The sequence below is a fragment of the Hipposideros armiger genome, unplaced genomic scaffold, assembly GCF_001890085.2.
Source record: "Hipposideros armiger isolate ML-2016 unplaced genomic scaffold, ASM189008v1 scaffold_362, whole genome shotgun sequence".
Taxonomy (NCBI): domain Eukaryota; kingdom Metazoa; phylum Chordata; class Mammalia; order Chiroptera; family Hipposideridae; genus Hipposideros; species Hipposideros armiger.
The window spans coordinates 146,739-163,064 of record NW_017731712.1 but is presented as its reverse complement, the minus strand read 5'-3'; the positions used below and the strand labels follow the sequence as shown (position 1 = coordinate 163,064).

The 16,326-nt window shown below is 56.9% G+C and overlaps 1 long non-coding RNA gene across 1 annotated transcript; it reads left to right on the top strand.

Moving 5' to 3' along the window:
* Positions 1-207: 207 nt before the first annotated feature.
* Positions 208-10,020, top strand: LOC109393077 (uncharacterized). Its single transcript, XR_002126176.1, has 3 exons — positions 208-465; positions 959-7,246; positions 7,584-10,020. It is a non-coding gene; the product is annotated as an uncharacterized LOC109393077 (long non-coding RNA).
* Positions 10,021-16,326: the final 6,306 nt, after the last annotated feature.

Below are 16,326 nucleotides of genomic sequence, written 5' to 3'. Positions count from 1 at the left end.
ACCCGCCCCCGCCCAGCCCGTCGCTGCTAGGTAACCGGCAGGCCCCGCCCCCGCACTCCCTGCCCATTGGTGGGCACCGAAGACGGGGGAAGGAGGCGGGGCCTTGGGGATCGGCCCTTGGCAGTGATTGGCCGATGGCGCCGTCGATCGCGGGGGAGGAGGTGGAGGCGCGGCGCGGGCTGGGGCCCTGGGAACAGCCTGGGAGGGCCCCAGGAAGAAGCGAGCAGAAGGTGGGGGGTGCGAGGGTGCCGACGGCCGAGGCGCGTGGGGGCGGCACCTCGCCAAGTGTCAAGTCGGGGAGTCAGGGCCCTGGGCTTCGCCCCCCGAAGGCGGCCGGAGCCGCGGACTCGTACTGGGCGGGGAACGGCCCCCGGGCGCTGGCTCGCTGGCCTCGCGGCTGGTGAAGGACGGGGAGAGGCCGGCTCGCTGCCCCGGGGGTCTGGCCCTGGCTCGGCCCCCTCGGAGGTAAGTCCAGGAGAGGAGCGAGGCGAGGGGGCGGGAACCGGAGCGGGGGGCCGTGGAGGGGCGCCCCGCCGGCGAGCGAGGACCGTGGCCGAGATTCTGGAGGGGGGTGGGCTCCGGGGGGCGGGCGGGCTGCGGAGGAGGACGGTGGGGGACAACTCCGGAGAGGGAGCCGGTCCTACGGGGGGGGGCCCTGGTGGGTCCTCCTCGTGGTGGGGGATCCCGGCTCCTGGCTGAGGGGCGCTTTCTTGAGGAGCGTGAGGGGTGGTGGGCTGGTGGGGCGGGGAGGTGGGGAAACCTGGGAGAGAGGGGGGGACCCCCTCGGTTTCCTCAGGAGCTTCCTGGGAGGTTCTGCTGAGGAAGCGGACCGAGCCGGCACACGAGGTTCCCGGAACAAGTCCCTTGGAGAGAAATATTGACATAATTTAGACGACCGTCCAGAAATGACTTGCTTTACGTTGTAAACGCCAGATCTGACTGTTTCCCTCTCATTCAGCCTGATGCTCTCCGCCAGCGTCCCGTCCCTGGACAGCCCTCGTTCACGCCTTCAGGACAGGCGCCCAGGGAGGCTCAGTGACCCACAAGTCCTGCCGCTGGCGGAGCCGGGACACACGGCGAGGGGTTCAGTCAGGACCTGAAGTCGGTGTCCCTGACGGTCATGGACCTGCCTCACTCCGCTTCACGTAGACGTGGACGCAGAGGAAAGGGAAGCGTCTTCCTCACCGACCTTTGTGGTTCAGCCTCCTTTTGGCTGCGGACTGGCTTCCTTTGTCTTTGTTGCTCGCAGTGTTTTAAGGTAGATCCTTGTGTAGGTAGTTTCCGGGATTCTTTCGGTTGCAAGTGACAGAAAGTCAGCTCACACCGGCCATAGCAACGAGGGCACTTCCCTTTCCTCTGGGGAAGCCCGGTGCTTGCACGCTTCCACCGAGCAGCCTCGGGACTCATGCCCATTGAGCTGCGCGGGTTGTGGGCCAAGGTGGCGCTGGCTGGGTGGAGAGGAAGACCTGCTGCCCGCCCAGAGGAAGTCGAGTGGCTGGGACGTGACAGGTGGGGACTGGCAGGCACAAGCAGGGGTCTTGTCGCTCTGGGAGGGGGTCAGCCTGGGAAGTGTTCTGAGCTGTCTGCTCCCATCGGTCACCAGACAGTAGGAGGAGAGGGGCCTCTCCCGAAGCTCCCGTGGTCTCCAGCACCACTCCATTCTCCAGAAGGTCCTGCTCCTGACACCTCACGTTTGGTAGTGGCTGAGCTAGGAGACCCACTCTGAGCCCGGCCTGCCTTCCAGGTGGGCTAGTGGCTCAGCAGCCTTGTCCCGGGCCTGCTCTCCCCACCTGGCAGCTGGACAGGAGGTGCGCAGCTGGGAGGGAAGCCATCAGTCAGAAGAGCATTCACAGAGCACCTGCCGCGAGTGCAAATGAAGGAGCATCGCACCTTGAAGCACGGACGCGACGGGGCAGACGCAGACGCAGAGCAAGGTGTGGGTGGGGTAGTCCTACCCACCGAGGCATGGAGAACCAAGCTGAGAAAGCCACCGCCTTGCCTGAGGCTTCCGTGAGCCACCAGCCTCCAGAGAGGTCTCCAGCACGGGTGTGGCCACCCCTTCAGCTGAAGGCGGAGGTCTGAGTCCCGGGCCAGGAGACCACCAGTGTCCTATGAGGCCTTTTCTAATTTTGTGGAAGCCCCCGCAAATGGCGGCGGTGTCTGGGGTTAGGGCCGAGTGCCAAGGGTAAGGACCTAGGGCCTAAGCAGGGGACAGGGCCTGGCGGTGGGCTGGGTGAGAGGTCAGCCCAGGGCCAGCTCCCAGGAGTCAGGAGCGCATGCTTGTCCGGGCGCCTTTGTGTGTTGGAGGCACTCAGAGTCCTTTACAAAACCCACGTCGTTCTTCTCGCCTCAACTCAGAGTGTGTTGGGGGGTGATGGGGTCTAATGACTGACGTGCCTGGAGGTTGGCAGTGGTGCAGCTGGGAGATCGCTGGCCAGCCCTGGGGTTTGGCCTGCCCCCCTCCAAGACCAGCCACAGGAGCCACTGCTACGATGAGAAGCGTTGCTCTTCCCACCTTGTCTGCAAAGGAGCAGCAAGGGAGCCCGCGCTGGCAGAGAGGGTCCCCCCAGGCCGTGGGTCCTCACTCCAGACCAGGGTGCTCTTCTTCCTGTGCAGTGGGAGTGGGGAGCGGGCTTCTGAAAACGAGCAGCTTATCAACAGCCCCTGAGAACACAGGTGGGCTGCAGCCCTCAGGCCACTGGTTTCCCCTGTCACTTCTGACTGCCAGTCCTCACCTGGGCCATCTGTGCAGCAGGGAGGTGTGTAGCCATGGTGATCTTTAGCACCCCAGCTCTGAACCAGAGGGTCCCCCTGCCCCGTGCACTGGCTCGGGCCCTCTCGCACGCAGGGTGCTGAGCTGGGGTCTGAGGCAGGGTGCTCCCAAGAGTGACCCCGGGTCCACCACACCCCCGGGGGGCAGCCCAGGAGGAAAGGCTGGCAGCATGAGGACAGAAGTGCAGCTCTTTGTCAGCTTATTTTTAGCCGTGTTATGTAAGTGGCTTCATCTCAACGTCACATAGGGAGGGGGTCTCAGATTTAATTACAGGATGACAGTCTTTGCTTTTCAAGCAGGCTGTCCCTGGCAAGGCAGGCCCAAGGATTTGGGAATCTTCGCAAAACAGAAGGAGCCCTTTCTGAGATGACCGCCCAGCAAAATTGAACGGTTTTCACCTCCGCGTCTCTCTCTGACCAGCCTAACCCGGTTTGGCTGAGCTTGGCCTAAGGGGGTGGCGATTTTGTCTCATCACAGGGAAATTTTGTGCCTGTCAGGGGAGGCATTTCTCTCCCCCCACACCTTCCCCTGGCGCCTCCTGTCTGAGAGAAGGAACCACCCAATCAGAACTCCTCCCTTTCTTCTTCCTGGATTGAAGTGCTTGTCATGGGTAACCAGAAAGTTCCAGCGCGGGAGCGACGGGGGGCCGGGAGCCCTGTGGGGACAGGCACAGGCAGCATGGCTTTGTCTTGCCCAGCCCCTCAGCCTCACTGCTTCCTCCCTGTATGTCAGGTGCTCTGGGCGACAGGGCTGGGCCAGGGTCACTGGGCAAAACTGGCCAAATTGTGTCCAGAGCACTGTTTCCGGGCTCCTGGCCAGGCCCGCATTCTTCACAGCAGTGTTATCAGCAAGAAGGTGCAGAGGCGCCTGGGCCGCAGCTCGCAGGCCCGGGAGTCCTGCTTCCTGTGGCAGGAAGGTCACCTCGGCGGCCTCCAGCACACTGTGGCTTTGTCCACCCTAAAAGGCAGAGCCGTCTTTCCTGCCACGGGGTGAGGCGTGACGTCCGCCTGCTGGGTCTGCTGGAGAAGGAGCAGGCGCAGACGCAATGGGGACTCGTTACCGGGAGCCAGGCACTCGGAGGCCGGCAGCACCCGTGGCTCCCCTGGGCTTGGGCTGGTTTCTCAGCCTCTCTGGGTCCCACCTGTAAGAAGAGGTAAGCAGATACCTGCCTTGTGGGCAGGAGTCCAAGTGTAAACAGAGCAGGAAAAGCACCCAGAACTGTACCTGGCACGCAGAGGGGAGCCTTCAACGTGTTCTGCAGGCCATCGCCGCCAGTGACTAGAGGGGACGTCTCCACAGAATGCCCAGGTGCTACATAGAAAGGCACGTGGAAGCTGTCCTTTACAAGTGGGGTGCGCAGGAAGACCCCTCCCTTCAGAGAGCACTGGATGGCAGGGGACGCTGACAAGCACACGTCTGCCAGGTGAGCCAGGTCACATCAACAGGTCACAACAGAGTCGTGGCGACCACGCACGCGTGGCCTTGGTGGAAAGAGAAGGGTCTGTCACCCACCCCTGTGGCCTTCCTCCTAGAGCGCACCACCCCAATCTAACCATGAGAGAAACGACAAATTCCAGCAGAGGGACAGTCCACAGAACCCCGCCCAGCGCTCCTCAGAACTGCCAAGGTCACTCCAACAAGGAGCGACTGAGCCTGCGGAGACGTGAGGACTGAATGTCACATGGGATCCTGGAGCGCAAAAGGGAGGATAGGTAAAAACTAAGGAAACCGCGAATTAAGTGTGGAGTTCAGTTAGCAATAAAGTGTCAATAATGGCTCATGAATTGTAACAAATGCCCACAGAAGATGGTTACAATAGGGGGAACTGGCCGAGGGTATGTTTGCAACTATTATGTACGTTTAAAACTGTCTTAAAGTTTATTAAAAGCGGGGCGCTAGGACTTGGCAGAGCCTGTCTATTTGACCTGCAGGTCTGAAGGAGACGGCCTGTCCTCATCCCACATGGCGGGTCCCCGTGGGGTCAGCAGGTGGAGCAGTTGTCCCCACAGAGAACCCAGGGCCTGCTCTGACCACGTTGCAGCGTGGCTGCCACGCAGGAGGCTGGTGTGTGGGTCCCCTAGTCTGTGCAGTGGCTGCACTGCCCGTGACACAGTGAGGTCCTGAGGGGCCACCTGCCAGCAGCCCTCCCGCCAGCGCAGTACGGGCTCCCACCCTCCTGCCTCCCTGGTCTTTTACTTAGATTTGCCCTTTCCCCAAAACCTGCTCACCCTTGAACTGAACATGGTTCAAGGGCTTTCTTCTCTGTAACCAGAGAGCTGGCCATCAGAGAAGAGGATTCACGCCTGTGCCTCCAGGGACCGGTGATGGCACCCGGTCCGCCCTGGGAGCGAGGCTGGGCGGGAGCACGGCTGTGTGTCCGTGTGGGCGTGTGCGTGGGCCCCTGCCTGGGAAGAAGAGAGTCGGATCTGTGAGGCCGTGGGCGTCGGTGGGCGCCGAGCGGAACTTGCTAAGGCTCTGGGAAGGTGGAGGAGTGGGGCATGGCTTGGCCTTGGCCTCGCACGGGCCCCTCCTGGCCCTTGGTTGCGGTGGTCCAGTCTCAACCCTCTCAGCGAAGCGGCCCAGAAAGTTCCCAGCTTGCTTGGCCTCCCCAGAGCGTCTCTACTGGCCAGGCCAGGATGGGCGGCGGGGGCTTCCTAGGAGGATGGGGGGCAGGGGAGGTGCTGGCCTGTGGCCTGGCTGGCTGGCTGGTGGGGAGCAGTTCCCCAGCAACCGGCCCCTTACATAATCCTCATCCCGTGACTGCGGGTGCCTGTGGGAGGCAGCGTGGGGGTGAGCAGAGGGGCGCAAACGAGTCTTGGAGTTTCACTGGGTGTTTCTCCCCTTGTTATATTTCAGCATCATCCTGCGTCTGCCAGCTCAGTCACCCACTTGCTTATTAGAATACATTCACTGACAATGCTGATTTAAATAACTCCTGCAGGTGATGAGGCCCCTGGGGAGCCCTCTGTCCCTGGGCCTCCTGCCCCAGCCCAGGTGAGGCAGGGAGGACCAGATGAGGAAGGACCCTATGGGGAGCTGGCTGCTCTGCCTGGAGTCCAGAGCTGGGTGGGGTGGGCTGGGGAGGAGGCGAAGGCAGGCAGGGAACACAGGCAGCAGGGGACCCCCCCCTCCCCGATACATGCAAACCCAGCTGGCTGTAGGACCCTCCAGTGAGGGGCGAGGCGGGGAATGCAGGTGAAGGATGCGCGTGGACCGCCTTTTAGGTAAGGAGGCCAGCACCTCGTCTGAGCGAGTGCAGCGGCCAGCGCTGTGTGCCCGGCCTGGCTGCCCCAGGCACACTGGGGCTTGGGTGGTCACTTGGCTTTCCCAGGAAAGATGAGGAAAAAGAACAGGCTTCACACAAAACAGAGTTACTCTTCATTTACCCCTGAAATGTCGTCTTTGTTTTCTTATCTCTGCCTCTTAAATGACTTAAATTGCCTTGAAAGTGATCTGAAAGGTATTTTGGAGTTGAGAGGAGGAAATCTGTTCTCTGGAATCTGAAATTGGAGGACACGCTGGGAAACAAGCCCTGCAGGTGTCCCCGTGGGGTCCGTCTGAGAGGACACGCACACCCAGACCCAAACCTGCCGTCACCGGCTCCTGACGCTGCTGCAGTCAGACTCCAGACGCCGCCTGCTCCGTGCTCGCAGATGGCGTCCTGGCCCAGGGCGGCTGCTGCTAATTTCAGCTGCCGGAGGCTCCACGCTCTCTCTTTTTTAAATTCCATGTTTATTTAAAGCCAGATTTTCAAATGTCGTCTTCAGCCCTGAAATCTGACTTTTTCTTGCTGCAGATCCTAAAGCCCCACTTGGAACCCCATAGTCCCCAAAGGGGGAAGTTGAGGCGGACTTGGGTTGGATCCAGGGCTTACCTTGCCAGTGGGACGAGAGAAGCGGTGTGAGGGTCTCAGGTCCCCCCCACGCCAGTCGCTGCACATGAGAAGGGGTGTTTTGGGTCGCCTGCCCTGTCGTCACCCTGTCTCAGGTGGGTCCTAAGGCAGCAGGGCCTCTCCTGGCCCAGGTGTGTCCCCTGGAGGCGGGTCAGGGCCCAGGTCAGCAGTTCCCACCAGGTGAGGCGGCCTCAGGTGGCCTGTGCTGCGCCGGCTTCTCCCCCATCTCCGCTCCTCCTGGGACTCAGGTCTCCTCATTTTTTCTCGTGTGTTTGGGAACCGGGGACATCCTGAGGGCTGTCCGTGTGCCGGGTTAACACAGCATGAGGCTGCTGTAAGCATCCACACCACCGAGTGGGGGGTGGGCGCTCACAAAACGTGAGGTCCCGGCCCCTTTGAGTAGCACTTAGCTATCCTCATCCCCTTTGCAGCTCACCCCAGAATGTGCTAGAATAACTGGTGAAACTGGACAGGGAGAAGGTGAAACAGGCTGAGGGGCCAGGCTGGGCTCTGGAGACAGAGTGTGTCAGGAGGACACCTGTGGACAGACTGTATTTGGCTGGGAGCTCTTGGAGCAAATGGTAGGGAGCCCAGAGACGCAGAGGGGCTGGGCCTGCGGAGAGCTGTGTGCCCCAGGCCCAGGTCTGTGCCCCCTGGCAGCGTGCGGTGGGGGCTGGCTGGGCTGGAACGTGCTGGAGCTGCGGGGACCGGAGGGGGGGGGCAGCTGCGTGAGTGGCATTGAAAACGACGGAGCTGCCCAGCTTTCGAACCCTGAAGAAGTGCTTAGGAGTGTGGAGTGTTTTGGAATTGCTGCCCTGGCCGGTCTCGTTTGAAAGTAATACGATTTCGAGAAAAATTATTTTAGTATCAAGCTTGAAAATACCATTTGCCCCATCAGGCTCTTTTTCTTCTCAAAAGTTGGAAGAAACAGACATCTTGGTAGAGGTTCGTGGAAAACTTTGGCTGTTCCCTCGCTGCCCGAGTGAAAAGAGAATTCCTCTCAGCGGGAGGTACAAGTGTTCTGAACAGGTGGGGGTGATATTGCACCCCAGTCTGGGGGTGACATCCCACCCCAGTCCAAGCGGGCTCGCTCCACGTGAGCCCTTGCAGTGTTACCCGGCTGCCCCAGGATGAGGCCCCTGGAGTCTGTGCTAATTGTCAGCCAGATTTGGAGGGTTTCTCTTTGTGCAGCCTCAGGCCTGGCTCCAGAGCCCCTGGGGCTGGCAGTGTCGGAGTCGGCTGTAATTTTCCTCCATTCTTTGGCTCGCAAAGTCCCCGCTGGGAAAACCCCAGTGGCCTTGATTCCACATCAGGAAAGTAAAAGCTGAGACTCCTCCAGCCAGGACGACTCGAGCTGGTGATTCACAAGCGGCCTCGGATGGGTCAGGTGTGATTGGAGCCGGAACAGTAGGACTGGACAGGCCCCCGCCCTCAGACTCCCATCCGGTGTCTGCCGCCGACCTCATGTGAGTGAGGTACAGAGGGCTGAGGACGCAGGTGCACTGGGGTTTAGAATAAGTTTTGTCCCGCCAGACAAGTCACCCTGGCATCTCAGCCCCTGGTCTGCAGAGAGGGGCGGGTGGCAGCCTGGGCAGGTGGGCAGGGGATGCACATGGGGCCTTTGCTGCCACCTGGTGGACAGTTCAGAAAGGTGATGTGGATGTGGCAGGCACTGAGGGAGGGGCCCTGTTCGGGTCAGAGTGCCACCGTGGATATGCTGCAGGACTGGAGGAGGTGGTGACGGGGGCAGCCCAGGCTCGACTGGCCTCCCGGGGCTTGCCCCCGGATTAGGCAGGTGGCAGGTGGATGGAATGGCACCGGGGCTGTGGGGCTAGGGCTCTCCTAAGACAAGCGAGACCCTGGGAAAGCCCAGCGAGGGAGAAAAGGTGACTCATGACAGCGGTCTGTCCTCAGCACGGTGCAGACACTGCCAGGACCTGCAGAGGGGGTGTCTGAGGGACGCGCCATCTCCCAGGCAACTCAGGCTCTACAAGGAAAACTGTCGCTGTGATACGTGTTTTCAAAGGGCCCTATGACATCTTTTTTAAAAACTGAGCTAAAATTCACATAACATAAAATTAACCTTTTTCAAGTATATAATTCAGTCCACTTCGCAGCATTTGGCGCATCACAGGGCTGTGCAACCACCACCTCTAGTTCTAAACCATGTCCATCACCCCGAAAGGAAGCCCCGTCCCCAGTAGCAGCCTTCCCCAGCCCCTGGCAGCCAGCAGTCTGCTTCCTGTCTCTGTGGATTTGCCCATCGGGACATTTCACAGAAATGGAATCACGATGTGTGAACTGTGGGTCTGGCTTCTGTCACGCGGCGTAGCGTCTTTGAGGTTCAGCCATGCTGTGACATGTATCAGGACCCGTTCCCTTTATGGCTGAGGACAGACCACAGCGCGTTTATCCGTCTGTCAGAGGTGGACGCCGGGCACGCCTGCCCTTTGGTGACTGGCTGGTGCTCTAGGAGCACCCATGTTCCAGCTTTTGTTTGGACACCTGTTTGCAGTTCCTTTGGATCTATACCTACGAGTGCAATTGCTGGGTCAGATGGTCATTTCATGTTTAGCTTTTTGAGAAACTGCCGAACTGGTTTTTATAGCGACTGTATCATTCACACCCCAGCAAGGCACAAGGACTTCCCCACATCCTCACCAGCAGTTGTGTATGTGTGTGTTCACTCTAGCCATCAGTGGGTGTGAAGTGGTTTCTCATTGTGGTTTTTTCAATTCCAGCTGACATACAAGATCACATTAGTTTCATGTGTACGCCACAGTGAGTAGACCTTTATGTATCTTACGAAGAAACCACCCCGTTAAGTCTAGTCCGCATTTAACAGTGTTATTGACTATGTTCCCTATGCTGTACTTCACATCCCCGTGACCATTTTGATAACTGGTAATTTGTGCTTCTCGACCCCTTTCACCTTCCTCACCCCCAGCCCCTCCCACGTGGCAGGGCCCCACAGCCCTTGCCAGTTTGTTCTCTGGATCTAGTAGGAGTTAGTTGCAGCATTTTTCACAACGGCCACAGTAGGGCAACCTAGGTGTCCATCGATAGACGAATGGATACAGAAGTGGCACACATACACCATGGAATATATCACTCGGCCATAGAAAGGAGGGAAATCGTGCTTTTTGCGACAACATGGATGAGCCTAGCGGGTGCTGTGCTGAGTGGAGTAAGTCAGGCAGAGACAACTACACCACGCGATCTCACTTATGCGTGGAGTCAGCCCCTCACTGTGGCTTTGGTTGCATTCCCTGGTGTCCGCTGGCACTGAGTATCTTTCCACACATGGCATCTTTCTCTAGAGCAGTGGTTCTCGACCTGTGGGTCGCGACCCCTTTGGGCGTCATTCACCCTTTCACAGGGGTCGCCTAAGACCATCGGAAAACAAAAAGATATTTACATTATGATTCCTAACAGTAGCAAAATTAGTTATAGAGTAGCAACGAAAATAATTTTATGGTTGGGGGTCACCACAACATGAGGAACTGTATTAAGGGGTCGCGGCATGAGGAAGGTTGAGAACCGCTGCTCTAGACTTTCAGCACCTTCATGTCAGAGCTCCATCAGGGACGTGGGCCTGGGAGGTGCACTGGGCCTCCCTCCCCCGGGCTCCCCAGCCAGACGAGGGCTCCCCGGACCCAGCCCAGCTGCCTCTCCAGCCTAGAAGCAGCAAGGAACACACTACCTCTACGTGTTGAGCAGTTCCTGCATGCCTCTAAAACAAAGGGGTGGCATGTGTGAACTGGGGGGTCCTGAGCTGACCGGACGCTGAGATGTTTGGAAGAAGGCCTGCAGTCCCTCTGCTGCCCGGTGCTCTCTGTGGACAGACAGGGCAGATGCCCTCGGACACGTGGGGTGAGTGGAAGTCCTGACCTGCTGCCTGCAGACGCTTTGGGTGGGAGCCCAGACCGTCTGCGGCCCTGGCAGGAGGATGTGCTGCCAGGTGGTGGCCAGGAGCCAGGGAGCTGGGCTCAGCCGCCTGCCCGAGGTATGTCGCCCCCAACCACACAGAGGACAGGTGGGGCAGGACATCACGCTGAGGCCCGGAGCTTAGGAGGGGCTTTCCTAAGGCCACAGGCTTGGGTGGGGGCAGGGCCTCTTCCCCACTTGGGTTGGGGGGCGCATCTGGCCATCACACAGTGGGCCACAGCTGGGATTGCGACCCTGCCCCTGGGATTCCTGTGTCACCGCTGCCTCTGCCCGTTGCCCTCCCCCCAGCTCCCCCCTCCTCTGGCCAAACCCCCATATTGGGGAACCCCCAGCCCAGGAAGGGGCTCTGATGCCCAAAGTGTGACCACCGGTGCCTGGACCCTATCCTGAGTTTGGCCGCTGGCCCTGCACTGCACAGAGGCCGAGATCACACCTGTGGGCAGGTGCACACTGGATTTGGACATACATTTTAGACTCTGGAAACTCCCAGAGGCCATTTCTCCGCTGTCAGCCCCAATCTCCCAAGGCTGCTTATCAAAGGGAACCTGAGCCAGAGGGTCCCCCCACCCCACAAGCCTAAGAATCTACTCATTCCTCAGAATAAGCACCATCTTCTGGCCTCGGATGTCGTTCACATTGTTGTCCATCTGTATGTTTCATTTTCATCTGGCTGCTTTCGTGATTTTTTTCTTTGCCTTTGACTTTTGGCAGTTTAATTATGACGTGTGTTGTGCGCACAGTTTCCTTGGACTTTATCTTGTTTGGGGATGGCCGGGCTTCTTGAATCTTAAATTGATGTCTTTTACCAACTTGGGGACACTTTCAGCCGTTATTTCTTCCAATGTTTCTTCCTGCTCTAACCGCCTCCCCCTCCTCCTGGGATCTTATTAGCACAAGGTTAGGCCTTTCGATGTTGCCCACAGGCCCCCGAGGCCGTGTTTAAAGCCCAGCATCTTCTCTGTCTCGCTCCAGAATGGGGAGCGTCTGTTCCCATCTTCACGGTCAACAAGTTTCCCTCGGTCATGCTTTCTGCCACTGAGGCTGTTTAGTCATTTTTTAGATTTCTGCTGTTAACCTCTCAGCATAATGAAATTCCCATTTTGTTCTTTTATAGTTTCTGCTCCTCAGCCGAGAAGTTCTATCTCCCCATTTGTTTTGCACGGGTTTGGCCTTCCCTCGTGTGGCATGGTTGCACTAACTGCGTTGAAGTTCTTGCCTGCTAACTCCCCACCTGGATCGTCTTGGAGTTGGCATCTGTCGCTTAGCTTTCCCTTGGAAAATGGTCATATTTTCATGATTCTCTGCACATCAGGTAATTTGTGATTGTAAGTTGGACACTTCGCCTGTTAGCTGTGGACACTGGTCTTTTAGGATGCTGGAGAGCTGTCCTGGCCGCCATCATCCCGGTCAGTTCAGACCTTCGGCGGCCAGCGGTTCCAGTCACAGCTGTTTCCAGGGCCTTTTGTGCTGCTTTGGGTCTGTCCTGCGTGTGTGACTCGGAGGTGAGTCTCAGCTCCATTCTCTCCTGTCGGGGACCCCAAGCTCCTGGACCGCATTTCCTGTTCCAGACTTCCTCTTGCCAGGAAGCCAGAGCTGGGCCAGTTTTAGCGCCCTGTGGCTGCAAAGGAGCCCGGCTGGGGCAGGGCCCGAGGGGGCTGGCGCCATGTGGCTCACGGCGTCTGACCCACCTGCCTCCACGGCCCGCTGTTCTGGTTCACGTCACGGAGTCCTTGCAGCTGCCTTGTATTCACTTGAGTGTTTGGTTGCACTGGTGACAGAGATGGGCTGAAGTGGGCTGTACCCTCTGCTACCGTAACGAAGCTGCACCCTCCACATACGACTTTAAAACACAAGAGAAATAATCTGGAGACGGTGCACTGCATCCAAACTATGGATGTGTAAACATTTCTATTGGATTGTTGGAAAAGTCACGATGTATTTTATCTGTTTTTCGTTGCAAAAATGCATCATAGCTTTTCCAACAACCCAATATTTTGCTCGAGGATTCGCGTTACTCGTGATCCAGAGCCTGCAATGTCGGGGTCCCCCGTGCGGCCACACGCACCCAAGTTCAGTGTGTTTGCTCCCTTCCCTCCTCTGGACGCCAGCACCAAGGGCAGCCCAGCCACGGAGACAGACGGGCACAGCCCACCGCAGACTGCCTGGTCACCATGAGCCACTGCGTGGGGCACAGGCGCGTGATCTGTGCCACGTGGATCCTGTGAGCAGCTCCCGGCAGCCTGTCTATGGTAAAGCAGGGGTTTCCCCCGATGCAGCCCTTGAAATAAGGAAGCGCCACTTCCCTTTGTAGCTTCCTTAAACCTCCAGCTAAACTGAGGCTCAGCGCCACCGACTGGGAACTGATGTGGATGAGTGTGTTGTGTTACTTATGAAACATGCTTCCTAAGAAGTGGATGGAGTGAGCAAGAACGGAGGGGGACCGGGCCACACGCAGACAGTGCCGCCGTTCAGAGCACACGGCCCTGACACACAGGGCAGCTCTGCTGGCAGATGCCATCAGGGAGGGAGTGGCCGACCTGCCAGGTGGTCCCCAGGGAGCGTAGTGGGCCTGTTGGGCCAGCGAAGATGCAGACTGTTGTTCCCGTCATAGTGCGGGGACGGCTGTCACAGGAGCTGGCCAGCACTCAGCAAGCCGGGACACCTCAGCCCCGGTCAGACGGGCCTGGCCCTCCCCAGCACCTCCTGACTCCTTAGGCAGCAGATGTGAGGGTCATCTCGGCTTCCACTGCAGCTCAGGGCCCGTGTAGCTCGGCTGTAAGCTAGTGAGGGGCCTGCTGCATCTTCCGGTTAGGAAGACGTTGTTAATTGTGTTAACGTTGTATGGCTGGCCTGAGGGCCACACCCCAGTCGGCCTGCACTCTGCAGGCGGAGGCCCACGCCTTCCTAAGCGCATCCTGCTCTTTGAACCCGCACGCTGGCCCTGGACTTAACAGCACTGATAGCACAGCGTCTGGCTGGCTTTGTCGGCAGCGGTGGTTTCGTGCGTTCCGTGGTCTATTCACTTTGTTGCCTCCTTTCTCCTTGTCGAATCCTGTCATGAGCGAGCTGTCTCCTCTGGCTGATGCGAAGCCACCAGTCAGTTCTCCTTGGGAACAAGTTTTCACCTGACAACAAATCCACCTACTGTCCTTTCATGATTGAATCCACAGAATATGAGGGAGCCGGACAGAGCGGCTGGGCCTGCTCTGCCCCAAATGGCAAGGAGACATGAGAGAAGGGAAGGGGCGGGGAGGGAAGAAAGGGTGGAGTTTTGCATGGCGCTCCTTGTATGGACTCTGTTCTTCCTGTTTGTAACATTTTGGGGGTGGGAGTGGAGTGTTAACAGCGAGAGTGAAGGCCCCCCCTTCTCCCCATGGTGCTGGGCTCTGCTGGGACAGTCAGGCAAGAAAAGAAACCAGAGGCACCCAGGCTGGAAAGGAGGGCGCAGGGCTCTCTGTCTGCAAGTGACATGATCCCACATACAGAGAATCCTCAGGACTCCACTCAAAGCTATACCACACACGGTCAGCATGGCTGCAGGGCAGAGGATTCACATGCAAAAATCAGCCACATTTCTATACACTTGCATCGAATAGTAAGACATTGAAATTAAAAAAAGCTGTCTTTACAATAACATCAAAAAGAATAAAATAGTAATAAACTTAAGAAAACAAGCACAAAACATATACTCTGAAAACTATAGAACTTTGCAGAAAGGATTTAAATAAGACCTGAATACATAAGTGAAAATATATGTGTTCATGGCCCGCAAGACTTAATATTGCCATGATGCAGTACTCCCCAGAGTGACCCACAGACCCAGCACAGCCCCATCCAAATCTCATCTGGATTCTTTCCAGGAATTAATAAGCTGACCCATAAAATTCACAGAAATTCAAGGAACTCAGAAGAGCCAAAACAATCTTCAAAAAGAACAAAGAGGAGTCACACATCCTGATTTTAAAACTTACTACAAAGCCATAGTAAGAATACGAGGACAGGGCCGACCGAGTGGCTCAGTTGGTTAAGAGCGCGAGCTCTGAGCAACAGGGTCGCCGGTATGATTCCCACATGGGCCAGTGAGCTGTGCCCGAGCTGAGCTGCCGCTGAGCTGCCTGGATGGCTCAGCTGGTGAGAGCACGTGCTCCTAACAACACGGTCGCCTGTTTGAGATGGTGGGCTATGCCCACCTGCAACTAAGACTGAACTCAGCACCTTGAGCTGAGCTGCCGCCTGGGTGGCTCAGGGGATAGAGTGTGCGCTCTTAAAAACAAGGTTCCCAGTTCGACTCCTGCATGGGATGGTGACTACGTCCACCTGCAACTAAGATTGTAACACAGCACCTTGAGCTGAGCAGCTGCGAGCTGCCGATGGGTGGATGGTGACTGGACTTGGAGCTGAGCTAGCTGCGCCCTCCACAACTAAGATTGAAGGACAACAACTTGGCTGGTCCCCTTCCCCAATTCCCCAATACAAAAATCTTAAAAAAAAAAAATACGAGGACAGACATCTTATAAATGGGATAGAGTCGAGAGTTGGAAATAAACTCTCACATTTGTGGTTGATTTTCAACAAAGGTGCCAGGGATTCAATGAGGGGAAATAACTGTCTTTTCGACAAAGGTGCCAGGACAACTGGACATCCACATGCTAAAGAATGCAGGTGGAGCCCAAGCTCACACCAGGTAAAAAATTGACCTTGAAAGGGATCAAAGACCTAAACATAAGACTTAAAGTTTTAAAACTCATAAAGGAAAACATAGAAATAAATCTTTATGACATTGGATTAGCTGATGGTTTCTTAGATATGACACCAAAAGCACAAGCAACAAAATAAAAAACAAACTGGACTTCTTCGAAATTAAAAACATTGGTTCTTCAAAAAACACGACGAAAGACACGAAGACAACCCGTAGCACAGGAGAACATTTTTGCAAATCTTATGTCTGATTAGAGTCTGGTATCCAGAATATATAAAGAGTTCTTACAACTCAACAATAAAATGACAACTAACCCAATTTCAAAATGGGCAAAGAATCTAAATAGACATTTCTTGAAAGACACAAAAATGGCCAACAAGCACATGAAAAGATGTTTAACGTCATTAGTCATAGGGGAACGCCAATCGAGGCCACGGTGAGAGGCCACCTCACTCCTGCTAGGGTGGCTGTCATCAAAAAGTCAGACAACAGCCGGTGCTGGCCAGGACGTGGAGGAAAGCGGCCGCACGCACACTCCCGGTGCAGGCACCGTGGGGCGGCTACTGAGGGAGAGTCCAGCAGTTCCTCAAACAGCCACCACATGACCCAGGGAGCCCACGTCGAGGTTGAAAGCCGGGAGAAATGAGAACACGTGCCCACACAGGAACCCGCACACGGCGGGAGCACTACTCCCAATCGCCAAAAGCGGCAACAGGTGCTGAGGGGGTCAGCGAAACGTGACAGATCCACACAGGAGGGTGTAACTCAGCCACAGAAGGAGCGGAGTGCTGACCCACGCCACAGCATGCGTGACCTCAAAGCCATCACATTGAGAGGCCAGACCCAAAAGACCATCATGTGATTCCATGAAATGTCCAGAACAGGCAAATCCAGAGACAGGAAGCATCAGTGGTTGCAGGGACTAGGGGAGGGGGGCAGATAGGGTATTGGTTTTTTGTGGGACGATGAAATTGTCCTCGAGTTGACTGTGGTGACGGTGGCACACCTGTGACA